This window comes from Entelurus aequoreus, linkage group LG11 (genome assembly GCF_033978785.1).
Source record: "Entelurus aequoreus isolate RoL-2023_Sb linkage group LG11, RoL_Eaeq_v1.1, whole genome shotgun sequence".
Taxonomy (NCBI): Eukaryota; Metazoa; Chordata; class Actinopteri; order Syngnathiformes; family Syngnathidae; genus Entelurus; species Entelurus aequoreus.
This window is the reverse complement of record NC_084741.1, coordinates 37,150,453-37,165,058: the sequence shown is the minus strand read 5'-3', so window position 1 is coordinate 37,165,058 and position 14,606 is coordinate 37,150,453. Positions and strand designations below refer to the sequence as shown.

The 14,606-nt window shown below is 38.0% G+C and overlaps 1 long non-coding RNA gene across 1 annotated transcript; it reads right to left on the bottom strand.

Annotated features, from left to right (window-relative positions):
* Positions 1-1,706: 1,706 nt before the first annotated feature.
* Positions 1,707-2,542, bottom strand: LOC133660653 (uncharacterized). Its single transcript, XR_009827858.1, has 3 exons — positions 2,495-2,542; positions 2,363-2,415; positions 1,707-1,784 (listed from the first exon to the last, which is right to left on the bottom strand). It is a non-coding gene; the product is annotated as an uncharacterized LOC133660653 (long non-coding RNA).
* Between the last annotated feature and the right edge of the window lie 12,064 nt (positions 2,543-14,606).

Here is a 14,606-nt window from a genome sequence, read left to right as displayed (position 1 = left end):
TTTTGCACTTTTTGGCTTCTTGTTAAGTGACTTTTTTTGGGTGGATTCGGTCTTGCACGTGGAGGGTTTGGGTGTGGGCTTTGGTTGGTGTGGCCGCGGCGCTCCCGTCGGGCGGTGCATTCTGCGGCGGAGGTGTGGCACCAGGAGGCGGGGTTATGAGACGAGCCTCTCACAGTGCGTCTTCGCAGCAGTATTATGATCGCTCAGCACAAGAAATACGTAACACACATACAGTTGTTGACAAAATACACTGTACGTTATATACCTCAGCTAACTAAACTATGGAAATGTGTAATATAATTCATATAGCAATACGGTCTCACTGCACAGCAGGCCAGCAGTTAGCCAAGTCATTGCGCACAATCCATGTTGAGGCACAACGCAGTGACATGCCTCAACTGGCTGCTGATCACCGCACCGTCTCTTCTCAGTATTTGAACGGCAAATGTGAAAATAAAAATAAAAATAATCTAAAACTGGTGAAGTTAAATGGAAAATAACTTTAGTATAATCACTGGATACATATAACAATTTAATTTTTTTTTTTTCTTTTTACATTTTTTTTTCTTTCAATGATGGCAGGTGAGGCCGTGCCTCCCCTGCCTCTAGTGACTGCACACCACTGGTATGTATATATATATATATATATTTATATTTATATATATATATATGTATGTGATAATCAGCTTGGAGTAATCACAAATAAGGAAGCAACACCACACAAAAGTTTGGAACACAACCATATTCCCTTGTAAAAAGACTTTCAAAGTCCAGTGTTTAGCGGTCCAGTAGTCCACAAACCAATATTGATCCACTTAAAAAAGTGAAAAATGTAAGTAATATATAATTTAGTAATTACTTTGAAGCACGATATCATCTGCATTGAATGAGGAGAAGGTGTGTCCAAACTTTTGGCCTGTACTGTACATCCCTACTTAGAAGTTAGTGTACTGGTAAGTTAGGCTGACCATATTCTGAAATCCCAAAAAGAGGACATATATGCGTGCCAAGGCGGGGACTAGGTGTAAATTTGCCAATGATACTCGAACTTGCTTTATAAATAATATATTTATTTAAATAAAGCATTTTTCTCCTCTGTTGACAGCAGTGTTGGCGCTAGGAATTTTCAAAATGGGGTCCCAGGGACCCCATCAAGTAATAAAAATGGGGTACCACAGTAAAATTGTGGGGTCCCACTTTCTCAATATTGGGCTAATCAGAAGTCTAGATTACGACTCGGAGAGAGTAGGACAGACAATTAAATGCTTTAAATGATACTGGTGTTATTTAAATATGTACAGTGCAACAAATAGCGGACAGACATTGATAGGAATGGCCATTCAAAACAAAAGAAAAAAACAAAAGAAACTCAACAAACAACGTTGGTTTAGTTCATTGATTAAGAGTTCAGGTAATTCATACAAGGTGGTATCAAAAGTTCATAGGAGTTCTATGAGACTGATCGCAGTCCATAAGCGTGTTCAGTTTATACAGCCACACGGGTTGGGGTTGTGGATATGGCAGTTTGTAGTGACAGTTCAGTTTATGGGCAGGGTGTGTATGAGGTAGTGCAAAGGGCTGCAGAGTAATGAGGTGCGAGGCAAGGGGTTCGGCTACAAGCCGCTTACCGGCCCGACCAGAGCAGGTGGACTTCAGGGGTTGAGAGGTGGAGATCCTTGGGCTCTGGCTCAAGGCCTATCTACAGCTCGCCATCCAGGTGGAGATCCTTGGGCTCTGGCTCAAGGCCTATCTACAGCTCGCCATCCAAGACTTAGGGACCTGGCCTACACAGGACCCGGAGTTCAATCAATGTGCGCACATAAACATCAACATTAAGTCATCTATTGTTCGACCTTCAATAAATAAGTTACACTTATTATTATCATTATTAGCAATAATACTGCTAACATTAACAATATTAAACAATCCCATGTATGTACAAAATAACAAACACGACAGTACACAGTGTTGTCACTATGACGGGTGCAACATGAACAATATTAAACAATAGAAAATAACAGTGACGTCACTATGACGGGTGTAACTAACAATATTAAACAATAGAAAATAACAGTGACGTCACTATGACGGGTGTAACGTTAACAATAACAGTGACGTCACTATGACGGGTGTAACAGTGTTCATTCATTGTCTTTACCGTAGCATAAAAAGTGCAGATGGCCTTAAAACGCCACAACACTCAGTCACCATATGTAAGTACCCAGAATAAAGACTCGAAATAAATATAAATTCAATGGGATCAGAAACATTGGAGGAAACGGGATTAAAAGCCGATGCTAACCGCCCATAGACAATACATGGGTACGGCTAGCAGCTACTATTAGCAAACGGATTCACTTACCAACTCGACTTAATAACACTCTCTCGTCGCAACTCGGCCCTGATGGTCGGCACCTATAAGTTTACAATTAGTTGTAAAATGTTGGACGGTTGTTTTTACGATATGCAGGAAAACGACAACTTTAAAACATACCGGCTTCAGATGTCCCCAGGCTTAGCCACCGCACCTGGCAGCCATCTTGGGACGGTGGATCATATAGAGCGCGATAGGCTGCAGCGTGTCACGTGAGCGCGTGTGTTAAACTCGTGAGATTAAACGTGGAAACGGTGCAGGTAATATGAGGGGATGCCATGAGAGGAAATATGGCTTATTTCCCACCCGTGTTACACACACGCCTCCACGCTTTGTTTTGTTTAACCCCTTCTTAACTCTGGACGTACATTGAAAATACACGCAACCCTAACTCAAAATGCCGGACATTTGAGGCATTTAAGCAACCCCGCCCGGACATCCCCGCAAAAGAGGACATGTCCGGGGGAAAGAAGACGTATGGTCAGCCTAGGTAAGTTGAGGTACCGCTGTATTCAGTTTTCAACGTACTCTTTGAAATGGGTTACCACAAACCAGTGCACCTTTGCTCACTTTAAATGTTAAAAACTTCAATCTTGTATGTATTGACAGTGATTTCAGTGTAACAAGGAGCGGAGCACATTGTGTTAGCACGTCACAAGTGTTATGACGGATAAGTACGTTGAACTGAAACAATTTCATAATAATCACAGCAAAACCGATTGAACAAACTGAACAAACAAGTCGGACAAAGTCCTACGGAAAACGTGTTCCATCCTGAAAAAGATTCTACTGCAGCCAAGAAAAAGTACAATTTAAAAGTGAGTGCTTGTGAGACAGCAGACACTAAGAAACTTTGTTGTAAGGAAATGTAAAGCTTGTTTTAATACTCTAAGTCATTAAAGCGCAGCCAATTTGAAAAGTTACAGTTTTCATCATGCCGCTTCTGGTGTGCACTTGGATTTAGTTCAGACGGAGCACATAACTTCATTTTCGCTTCTGATGATTGGCTTTTTGGCTAAAAGTCTTCTGGATCGTGTGATGATGGACACCTTCACATTTGCAAAGGAAGTAGGCTTCATTTGCCGTCGTTTTTGTCTTTGCCACTCTGTGTCCTTGGCAACCATGTACACGCACACACACACACACACACACACACACACACACACAAAGAGCTTTATGCCAACTCCCCTCACATCTTTATATAGAAACTGAAACTGAATGTAGGGTTTGATAAAATGAAATGTATCTTAGAGTGACAACTGTTATATAGGACACCCAGTAAAATAAAGAAAAAGTAGTTGATGAACACACAATTTTAGTACAGTATTTGGAAAGCACCAGTAGGAAAAAACCGTGGTGGGCTGCCAAGGTCAGCAAGGCTTTTTCTGCAAGCCTAAATACTTTCACAAGCATTGACCAACATTTACAACTTAAAGTCTAGCATTTGTTCCAAAAAAGTGCATTCATATTAGATATTTTAGGTCCGATCAGATTTCAACTTCTATGTGGTGCCATGTCAATGTAATCTGCACAGGGCCTTCAGAATCAGAAGTGCTGGCCCATGCCTTTTAAACTATGTTAGCAATAAGGCTGTTTCTTTAACGAGTCAGATTTAAGATTTGCTTCATGCGTACAATAACGTCAGCATTTTTCTGTTTGATCGTAACAAAACTGCTCACAATGGCTTCAAGACCAGTGCTTCAAGCAAGGGTTACGGCAGGGGTCTCCTAACTATGGGCCGCGGCCAGCATCCACAATCCGGCTCGCAGGGTATCCCAAGTAAAAAAAAAAAAATGTGTATACAAAACCCAAAACCAGTGAAGTTGGCACGTTGTGTAAATCATCAATAAAAACAGAATACAATAATTTGCAAATCCTTTTCAACCTATATTCAATTGAATAGACTGCAAAGACAAGATACTTAACGTTCGAACTGAGAAACGTTATTTTTTGCAAATATTAGCTCATTTGGAATTTGATGCCTGCAACATGTTTCAAAAAAGCTGACACAAGTGGCAAAAAAGACTGAGAAAGTCTGAGGAATGCTCATCAAACACTTATTTGGGACATCCCACAGGTGAACAGGCTAATTGGGAACAGGTGTGTGCCATGATTGGGTACAAAAGCAGCTTCCAAGAAATGCTCACTCATTCACAAACAAGGATGCGGTGAACTAATGCGTGAGCAAATTGTCAAAGCCTATCCCAGTTGCACTTCAGTTAAAGTAAAAGTGATATGCATGTGGAAATGTATTCATTTACTTCATTATTTATGTATTATTTATTTCACATTGTTTCCTGCCTGCCAAGCTATAATAACCAAATCAATGTGTATATATTTTTGTCAATACACAAATGCAGCTGTTTTGGTTTTTCTTTCCATTTTACACATCTTGTTGTGGCCTTTTGTAGTTTCCAGCTTAAGGCGCACCTGAGCAATAATCATGCTGACAAATCAGCATCTGATGAAGGATGGGATTTTTTAACAATATTTAAGATAATTGTGGTTTTTTGTTATATTTCAGTTCAGCTCATGAATGGACCAAAAACAAAATGGTTGTGTGTATATTTTTTTTCTGTGTTTTTTGTGGTGTCTGAAATTACATTATTTCTTATGGGAAAAAATTGCTCGGGTTTCGGTTTTTCGGTGGATTATTGACAAAAAACGATTTATATGAATATCTTTCAACTGTGAATTTCAGGGTTTGTTTGTGATTAGAACAACTTGAAGGTCTACCAGTGTCTTAAAATTGTGTGTCTAACTTCGGACGTTCCACTGTTGATTAATATGTTGTGTATTTATGTTTATTATTTTGTCTTCATATTTGTATGCCTTTATATTGTTGGTGTGCCTTCTGCACAATACACTCACTGCACATTCAGGACAATTATAGTTTGTTCATTTATTTATATTTTAGCCGCCAGCTTCTGCTTTTCCCCGAAGCAGGATTTGTCACATCACTCACATGAGCAAATGGCAGTTGTCAGAAAATTGGGAACTGTTGCTGCATTTTTCATTCACTTACATGGCTTCTTTTGACTTTTTCCTGCCAATACTGTAAAGCAAACACAAGTCATTGTACAAGTGTGATTACACGTCATATTTCATGTGCGGCCATTACGGTCTTTCCTGTCAGAAGCCTGCATGGCAGCTTCCAGATACATCTCCCCAGTTTCCCATTCAGTTCCATTCCCTCAATTAGGCTCCCTGTTCTCTCCATCACGAGCTGTCACCGTACATTTGACTCCATACTGAACGATTGTTTAAGTTCCTGTCAAGCGTGCATGGCAAAGTCCCCCCTTGGATGCATCATCAACAACAGTAATATGCTACAACTGAAGGCTTGACAGCTCAATACTATGAGTCAACGTCTATTTTTCATCTCCAACATATGCACATTTAGACATGTTGCCTTCTGAACAATCTCCAAGGATCATGAACATTCCATTAAAAAAGAAAAAAAAAAAAACAGGACTTAAGTTGGCTTCAAGCCTGTTTTCACATCCTTCCTAATGCTTTCATGAATGATTTTCTGAACAAACACATAGAAGACCAGAGCGAGAACTGAAGAATGCTTTAAGAGGGTCTGCCAGTAGGAAATGTAACACAAATTTCTGGCGTGACTTAAAAATAATTTAGAAGTCACCCTCAGCTTATTAAGAACGACAACAAAGCACTGCACACTTTTGTAGTGTGTATACTACACAAGCCAAGAGGAAGAAATAGGATGTATAAAGTTAAGTCATGCAGGAGTATGGCTGTAAACAGGAACTGAAAACGAAGCAATATAAAATACCTGATATCAAATTGTCATGTGTATATTTGACTCACATTTTTTCTTTATTTCCACTACTACCGACCACGCAGTCTGATAGTTTATATATCAATGATGAAATCTTAACATTGCAACACATGCCAATACGGCCGGGTTAACTTATAAAGTGCAATTTTAAATTTCCCGCTAAACTTCCGGTTGAAAAACTCCTTTGGATATGACGTATGCGCGTGACGTCACGACGGCAACGGAAGTATTCATACCCAATGTGTCACCATACAAAAAGCTCTGTTTTCATCGAACAATTCTACAGTATTCTGGACATCTGTGTTGGTGAATCTTTTGCAATTTGTTTAATGAACAATGGAGATTGCAAAGAAGTAAGTTGTAGGTGGGATCGGTGTATTAGCGGCTGGCCGTAGCAACACATCAAGGAGTACTTACTTGGATAGCAGACGCGCTAGCCGATGCTAGCCGCCACCGCATCTGTGATCGGGTGAAGTCCTTCGTCGCGCCGTCGATCGCTGGAACGCAGGTGAGCACGGGTGTTGATGAGCAGATGAGGGCTGGCTGGCGTAGGTGGAGCGCTAATGGTTTTATCATAGCTCTGTGAGGTCCGGTTGCTAAGTTGCTAAGTTAGCTTCAGCGTCGTTAGCAACAGCATTGTTAAGCTTTGCCAGGCTGAGAATTATTAACCGTGTAGTTACATGTCCATGGTTTAATAGTATTGTTGATCTTCTGTCTATCCTTCCAGTCAGGGATTTATTTATTTTGTTTCTATCTGCATTGGAGCCAGATGCTATCACGTTAGCTCAGTAGCTAAAGAGCTTCGCTGATGTATTGTCGTGGAGATAAAAGTCACTGTGAATGTCCATTTCGCGTTCTCGACTCTCATTTTCAAGAGGATATAGTATCCGAGGTGGTTTAAAATACAAATCCGTGATCCACAATAGAAAAAGGAGAGTGTGTGGAATCCAATGAGACCTTGTACCTAAGTTACGGTCAGAGCGAAAAAAGATACACCCTGCACTGCCTCTCTAGTTCTTCACTCTAACGTTCCTCATCCACGAATATTTCATCCTCGCTCAAATTAATGGGGTAATCGTCGCTTTCTCGGTCCGAATCTCTCTCGCTCCATTGTAAACAACGGGGAATTGTGAGGAATTCTACCTCCTGTGACGTCACGCTACTTCCAGTATAGGCAAGGCTTTTTTTTATCAGCGACCAAAAGTTGCGAACTTTATCGTCGTCGTTCTATACTAAATCCTTTCAGCAAAAATATGGCAATATCGCGAAATGATCAAGTATGACACATAGAATGGATCTGCTATCCCCGTTTAAATTTTTTTAAATTCATTTCAGTAGGCCTTTAAGTAATAGGGGGCCGATGATGACTTTCCTCTTTACTGACTTAGGAATGTTGTTACAATGTTGCATACTTGTGTTAAACAATATCAAAGCATCAAATTACGCATTTTGGAGTGATCCTGCAGGCAGTTTTGGATGCCTCTAAACCAGGGGTGTCCAAACTTTTTCCACTGAGGGCCGCACACTGAAATATCAAAGCAAGCCGGGGCCATTTTGATATTTTTTATTTTAAAAAACAATACAATATATGTATAAAAAAATATACATTTAGGCCTCCACTCAGGCTTGATCCTGGGGACCCCAAATGGTCTAGGTAAAAAAAATATTAAAAATGTGTCATTATTTAGTATTATTATTATTATTCAAGGTCTAAATCTCCAGATCGACATTAGGTCTATCTGTCAATATAAAGTGTTTTTTACAGATTTAAGTTGTATGCTCTTTTTGTCAAAGAAAACCCAGTTTTTTTATGGAAAAAACACAAAATATGCAATATTTTCCCCTAATAACATTTTAAAGTGGAATATTTGAGATTATATAATAATTGGAGTTCATAGCATAACTCATAACAACATTAATTCATTATTATTTTTGAGCAACTTAAATAGACACTTTAAAAAAAAGTCCCACTAAAATTATTGGGGATCCAAAAGGGTCCTGCTCAGTAAAGTATTAAAAAATAAATCATACTTTTTTTTTACTTTTAACACAATAGTCTCAAGATCAATTTCAGATCTATCTGTCGATTATAACTTTTGTTGTTGTTTATGTTTTTTGTTTGTTCGTTTTATGCCCTTCTTTAAACAAAACAGCTTAGTTTTTTATATGGCAGACACAAAATATTTTCCCCAAAAAATATTCCAAAGTGCAATATTTAATGTGACGTAATTGGAGCTTTGAATAGGTCAATCCATCTCAGTGGCCTAGTGGTTAGAGTGTCCGCCCTGAGATCGGTAGGTTGGAGTTCAAATCCCAGCCGAGTCATACCAAAGACTATAAAAATGGGACCCATTACCTCCCTGCTTGGCACTCAGAATCAAGGGTTGGAGTTGGGGGTTAAATCACCAAAAATGATTCCCGGGCGCGGCGCCGCTGCTGCCCACTGCTCCGCAAGGGGACAAATTTCACCACATCTAGTGTGTGTGTGACAATCATTGGTACTTTAATCTTTAATCTTAATCAATAATTAATAATGACATTGATTTTTATTCATTATTATTTTTTAAAGAAAGGAACAGCCTGCATGGCAGCTTTTTGTTATTGTAGTAAACATTGCAACATGCTCTTGTTACATTTCACCTGTTTACTCTTTTATACCACTTTTTATGCTTTTTATTTTTTTTAAATCGTATTTTTAGAATGTGCCGCGGGGCCGTTAAAAAATTACCTGCAGGCCGCAAATGGCTGCACTTTGGACACCACTGCTCTAAACACTGTGTTTTCTAGTCTTTTTATAACAGTGGATGATGTCACAACGTTTTTATTTGGGCACATGGAGGGTTTCAGTTCAGTTCAGTTTCAGTTCATTTCGAACATGCATACGATACAATGTAATGCATCACACAATTCCAGTTGTTTCATTACAGCACGTCCGAAAAGGAGTAGGAAGAAGCAGAGCTTATTTAATCCTACCCCTTTTCATACCATAGCAATTGTATCCAATGTCCTTTTTCTCTGTAACAGAACAGTGAACAAATAAATAATGAATAAATAATATACCATAGTAAGCAAGCAAATATTAAATACATAAATAATCTTCCTCTCAATAAAAAAAAAAAAAGAAGAAAAAAGGGTTGAAGATGTTCATCAAAATTATTGTTCTGTGTACTTTGTGAACACTTGTAGTTTGAACAGTCTCTTAAACTGAATCATATTGCTGCTTTGTTTGAATTCTTTGGTTAATCCATTCCATCATTTAATTCCACATACAGATATGCTAAAGGTTTTAAGTGTTGTACGAGCATACAAATGTTTTAAATTAGATTTTCTTCTAAGGTTATATTTTTCCTCTTTTGTTGAGAAGAATTGTTGTATATTCTTGGGTAGCAGGTTATAGTTTGCTTTATACATAATTTTAGCTGTTTGCAAATGCACCAAATCGTTGAATTTAAAATAATTGTGATTTAATAAATAAAGGGTTTTTATGTTGTCTATTTCCAACATTATGTATTATTGTAATTTATCTTTTTCGTAACACAGTTAGTGAATGAAGCGCACATTTGTAGTTGTTTCCCCATATTTCTGCACAATAACTCAGAATGGTAACACTAACGAGCAGTAAAGAATATGAAATTATTTTTTTGGTTTAGAACATGTTTTGCTTTAATCATTATTGACGTGTTTCTTGCTACTTTATGTTGTATATTTTTTACATGAGATTTCCAGTTCATTTTATCATATATTATTACACCCAAAAATGTGTTTTCTTTTACCCTTTCAATGTCTACTCCGTCTATTTGTATTTTTGTTTGACTTTCCCTTCTACTGTTACCAAATAGCATTATTTTAGTGTTACTGAGATTCAAAGATAGTCTGTTTTTGTCAAACCATCTTTTTGATTTGTTCATTTCTTCTGTTGTTATTTGTAATATTTTCATTTGCAATCTAAAGGGAACGCCTCCACAAACCAAGCTATTGCAGCCACATGCGGAAAGTGGGTTATGAATGTGACAGTGCAGCAACATTTACACCAAAGCATACCCATTACATCTTATCTAGAACAGCGGTCCTCAAACTTTTTTCACCAAGTACCACCTCAGAAAAAACATGGCTCTCCAAGTACCACCATAATGACCAACATTAAAATACGTAGTAGGCCTAAGTGTTCATTAAAAACAAGGTAGAGGTTTAATTCAACTATATTTTTGGCCACTGTAACATCACACAGTTTGAACAGTAACACTGTGTTTAAATATAGGAAAATAAAACACTTTACTTTATTCAAGTGATTCTTTGATATACCACTAAAATGGAGCCCCACAGTTTGAGAATAACTGATCTAAATGACAAGGGGGTGTTTTTAAATATAAACTCAAATCAACCTTAGGTGATAGCACTTTTTTCTGTCAACTAAAATCTGAGCTATTTCATTTGGAATAAGCAAAATAATGCACAGGACTTGAAAATATGACTTGCAAAAATGCTTGAAACAAGCAAAATGGCGCATGTGCTTTATTTTTTAAGAAGTACTGCATGGCTTATATTTTAGTACATCATAGGTCAGTTACTACATCACAGAAAATGCCTGCCAAAAAATGTCAACGTCTGCAGTGAATGTTGAGTTTTAGAACAACATTGAAACAACGAAAAAAAAAATTGTACCAGTAGATACATTTTTTTATTTTTTATTTTAGTATAGCCACACAAGTGCTAGTGGAAGAAAAATTGCAGGAAAAAACATCATAAGAAAAAAAAAAATAAAAATTGTTGGACAAAGGTAGTAATAAAAAATTATATATATTTTGTATTTTTGGGAAGCTTCATGACGCAGGTTTATAACCATCATCTTACTTTATTGTTGTACAAATAATACTTTTGTTTCGTAAAATTATTATTCAGCAAACCTAAAAGAAAGCAAAATATTGACAACAAAAGACAAATATTTGTTTGTATTTCGACAAATTAGACTTAATATTACATTATTGTATTGTTCGTCATATAATCAGCAGTATTATCGTCATTTATTCAGCACATGTCTCTGTTTTAAAAAAAATAATCCATCATCATTCTTCACTGTGCTTATGTCTCTGACTCCCGGAAGGAAAAAAAGGTGTATATGCTGCTAACCTCCGTGTGCAACGTGAGGTCTTTTATTTTGATGCATCGTGGCTCATCTTGCACTATGCTTTAAACTGTGCTTGCAACGAGACCTGCTCCAAATGAATATATGTAAATGTCAAGTAAAACCGTCTATGAAACCCTAACGACCTCCGGAAGATTGCCAGTAAAATAATGAGATGTGTTTGCATGTTTAACACCGCAGTAGCAGTGCACTGAAAGTCCACATGTTTATCTTTTTATGTTTTCTTTTTGCCTCAAGCCACCGGGTTAACTTTGTTCTCGCTTTCTCCATTCTATTCTTGATCTCCGTTGATTGTTTGTATGTTATTTTTTTGATCTAAGCCCACATCCGACTAAAAACATGAAAAATAAAAATGTATTTGTTTATTTCACCAAATCGGTGCCATTTGCATCCCCAATAAAAAAAACATGTATAAGTGCAAAATAAAATGATCTCTAATTTGCAGATAAAATTTGACTATACCATGAGGTATAATGTTTTAAATCTGGGGTCCACAGACTTTTTTTTACCCTCAACTTCAGGGGTGTCAAACTCATTTTATATCGGGGGCCACATGGAGTAAAATCTACTCCCAAGTGGGCCGTACTGGTAAAATCACGGCATGATAACTTAAAAATAAAGACAACTTCAGATTGTTTTCTTTGTTTAAAAATAGAACAAGCACATTCTGAAAATGGACAAATCCTAATGTTGTTGTTTTTTACACTTACATGTTGCGGTTAATAGTATTCTATCTTTATTTGTTGTTATTTATATTTTCTGAATACAATATGTGATAATGTTCATCAGTCAACTCATTGGTGTTCATTTTCAATCTATCACGATAATAAAATAATATCAAAATGAAATTATAGGATGTTATTTATGTAGTTTGCTCATTTTCCTCGACTGGTGCACTAACATGTGTTTTTTGTTTTTTTTACATATGTAGCATCATAGGGCAGCACGGTGGAACAGGGGTTAGTGCATGTGCCTCACAACACGAAGGTCCTGAGTAGTCCTGAGTTCAATCCCGGGCTCGGGATCCTTCTGTGTAGAGTTTGCATGTTCTCCCCGTGACTGCGTGTGTTCCCTCCGGGTACGCCGGCTTCCTCCCACCTCCAAAGACATGCACCTGGGGATAGGTTGATTGGCAACACTAAATTGGCCCTTGTGTGTGAATGTGAGTGTGAATGTTGTCTGTCTATCTGTGTTGCTCCTGCGATGAGGTAGCGACTTGTCCAGGGTGTACCCCACCTTCCGCCCGAATGCAGCTGAGATAGGCTCCAGCACCCCCCGCGACCCCAAAAGGGACAAGCGGTAGAAAATGGATGGATGTAGCATCACCTACAAAGATGCATCCATCCATCCATTTTTCTACTGCTTGTAATTGCTATTGCGATATATCTAGTGGACACATTTAGAACAGCAGTTTCTTTCATTAAAACATTTTGGCTAATTTTTATACTTAGCAAACTCATCCCGCGGGCTGGATAAAACCTGTTCGTGGGCCTGATCCGGCCGGTGAGCCGTACATTTGACACCCCTGCGCAAGTTAAACAGATCAGATTTGTTTGCCAGTCCAAACGCTCCAATGTGTTTCAAATCTGACCTTTTTACATCAGATTCAGGCGACATCAGCAGGTAGTCCAAATCTGATTGGAATCTGATATTTTCAAATGTTACTTCAGTTGAATGTAAATTCGACCTGAATATGACCTTTATGTGACTTTTTCATCACCTTAGCTCAAACTACGTCATTCATGTGCGCGGGGAAAGACACAGCCCGCCACTGGAAGTGGATACGTCTTTACAACTCTGGTTTCGGTGGACGAATTTTCGGTGCATCAATAGTGCACAAATAATAGGCTATATGCATTATATGCATTTTTATTTGAATTCTGAAGAAATATTAATCGTTGAAAAAGACCGGATAAAAACGCTGTGGAGGATTTGCTTACATGTTATTAAGGGTTGGAATTGGGGGTTAAATTACCAAAAAATTATTCCCGGGCGCGGCCACCGCTGCTGCTCACTGCTCTCCTCACCTCCCAGGGGGTGATCAAGGGTGATGGGTAAAATGCAGAGAATAATTTGGCCACACCTTGTGTGTGTGTGACAATCATTGGTACTTTAACTTTACTTTAACTTTATTTGCATTACTTAACTTGTTAATGCAAGCGAGATGAAAAATAAAGCTAACGTAGATCCACGATGATGTCTGTGCCTCCTCCACAAAAAGATTAGAACCCTCCCAAATATATTACACATATTTTCACATTAAAAAACTCTAATTTTTAAGGTGTGGCTACCTTATCTATGGTGGCAACTTGTATTTTGTTTTGTAGTAGTAGTAAATGATAAATGATAAATGGGTTATACTTGTATAGCGCTTTTCTACCTTCAAGGTACTCAAAGCACTTTGACAGTATTTCCACATTCACACACACATTCACACACTGATGGCGGGAGCTGCCATGCAAGGCGCTAACCAGCAGCCATCAGGAGCAAGGGTGAAGTGTCTTGCCCAAGGACACAACGGACGTGACTAGGATGGTAGAAGGTGGGAATTGAACCCCAGTAACCAGCAACCCTCCAATTGCTGGCACGGCCACTCTATCAACTTCGCCACGCCGTCCCTAGTAGTGACATCCTTGTTCATTTGGGGAATTTGGTCAATTTCCTTTGTTTTCACTTTATCAAACTGCACATGTAAGTGACTTTGAGGTCACATTGAGGTCATATTGGGGTCACACAGATTACACATTACTTGCTGTGTAAACAGCAGCTGGAAAAAATCTGATTTAAAAAAATCTGATTTGGGCAACTTTGGCCTGCAGTGTAAATGTTGTCTTTGTGCTAAAATCTCATTCATGTTACTTTCAAATGAGTATTGGCTTATGAACCTTGTACAACGATTAAATAAAGTAGCCTACAATGGGCAAATACACATTTTGATTAGTTCAATATGTATATGATCATATTTAGAGTTGAAAAAAGACAGACATTTAAGATTATTGTATCAGAGCTACAACAAGCAAATGGCATTTATTTGGTAGAATGTCCTTATTATATTAGCTTACATAAAGATTTGAAGTCACAACTATTAATCTTCATGTTTTCCCTAGGAAACCTTCTTTGCCATCGCCCTCCTGTTTGAAAGTTTTACTGTAAATGTCCTGTATTTTGTTTTATTATTTTTTTATCCTCTACTGCAGGAGACAAATATCAATTATCCCTTTTTTCCGTAAAATTATCTTAAAATGTTGACAGGGATGATATTAACGCTCCACAAACTCTATTTGTTA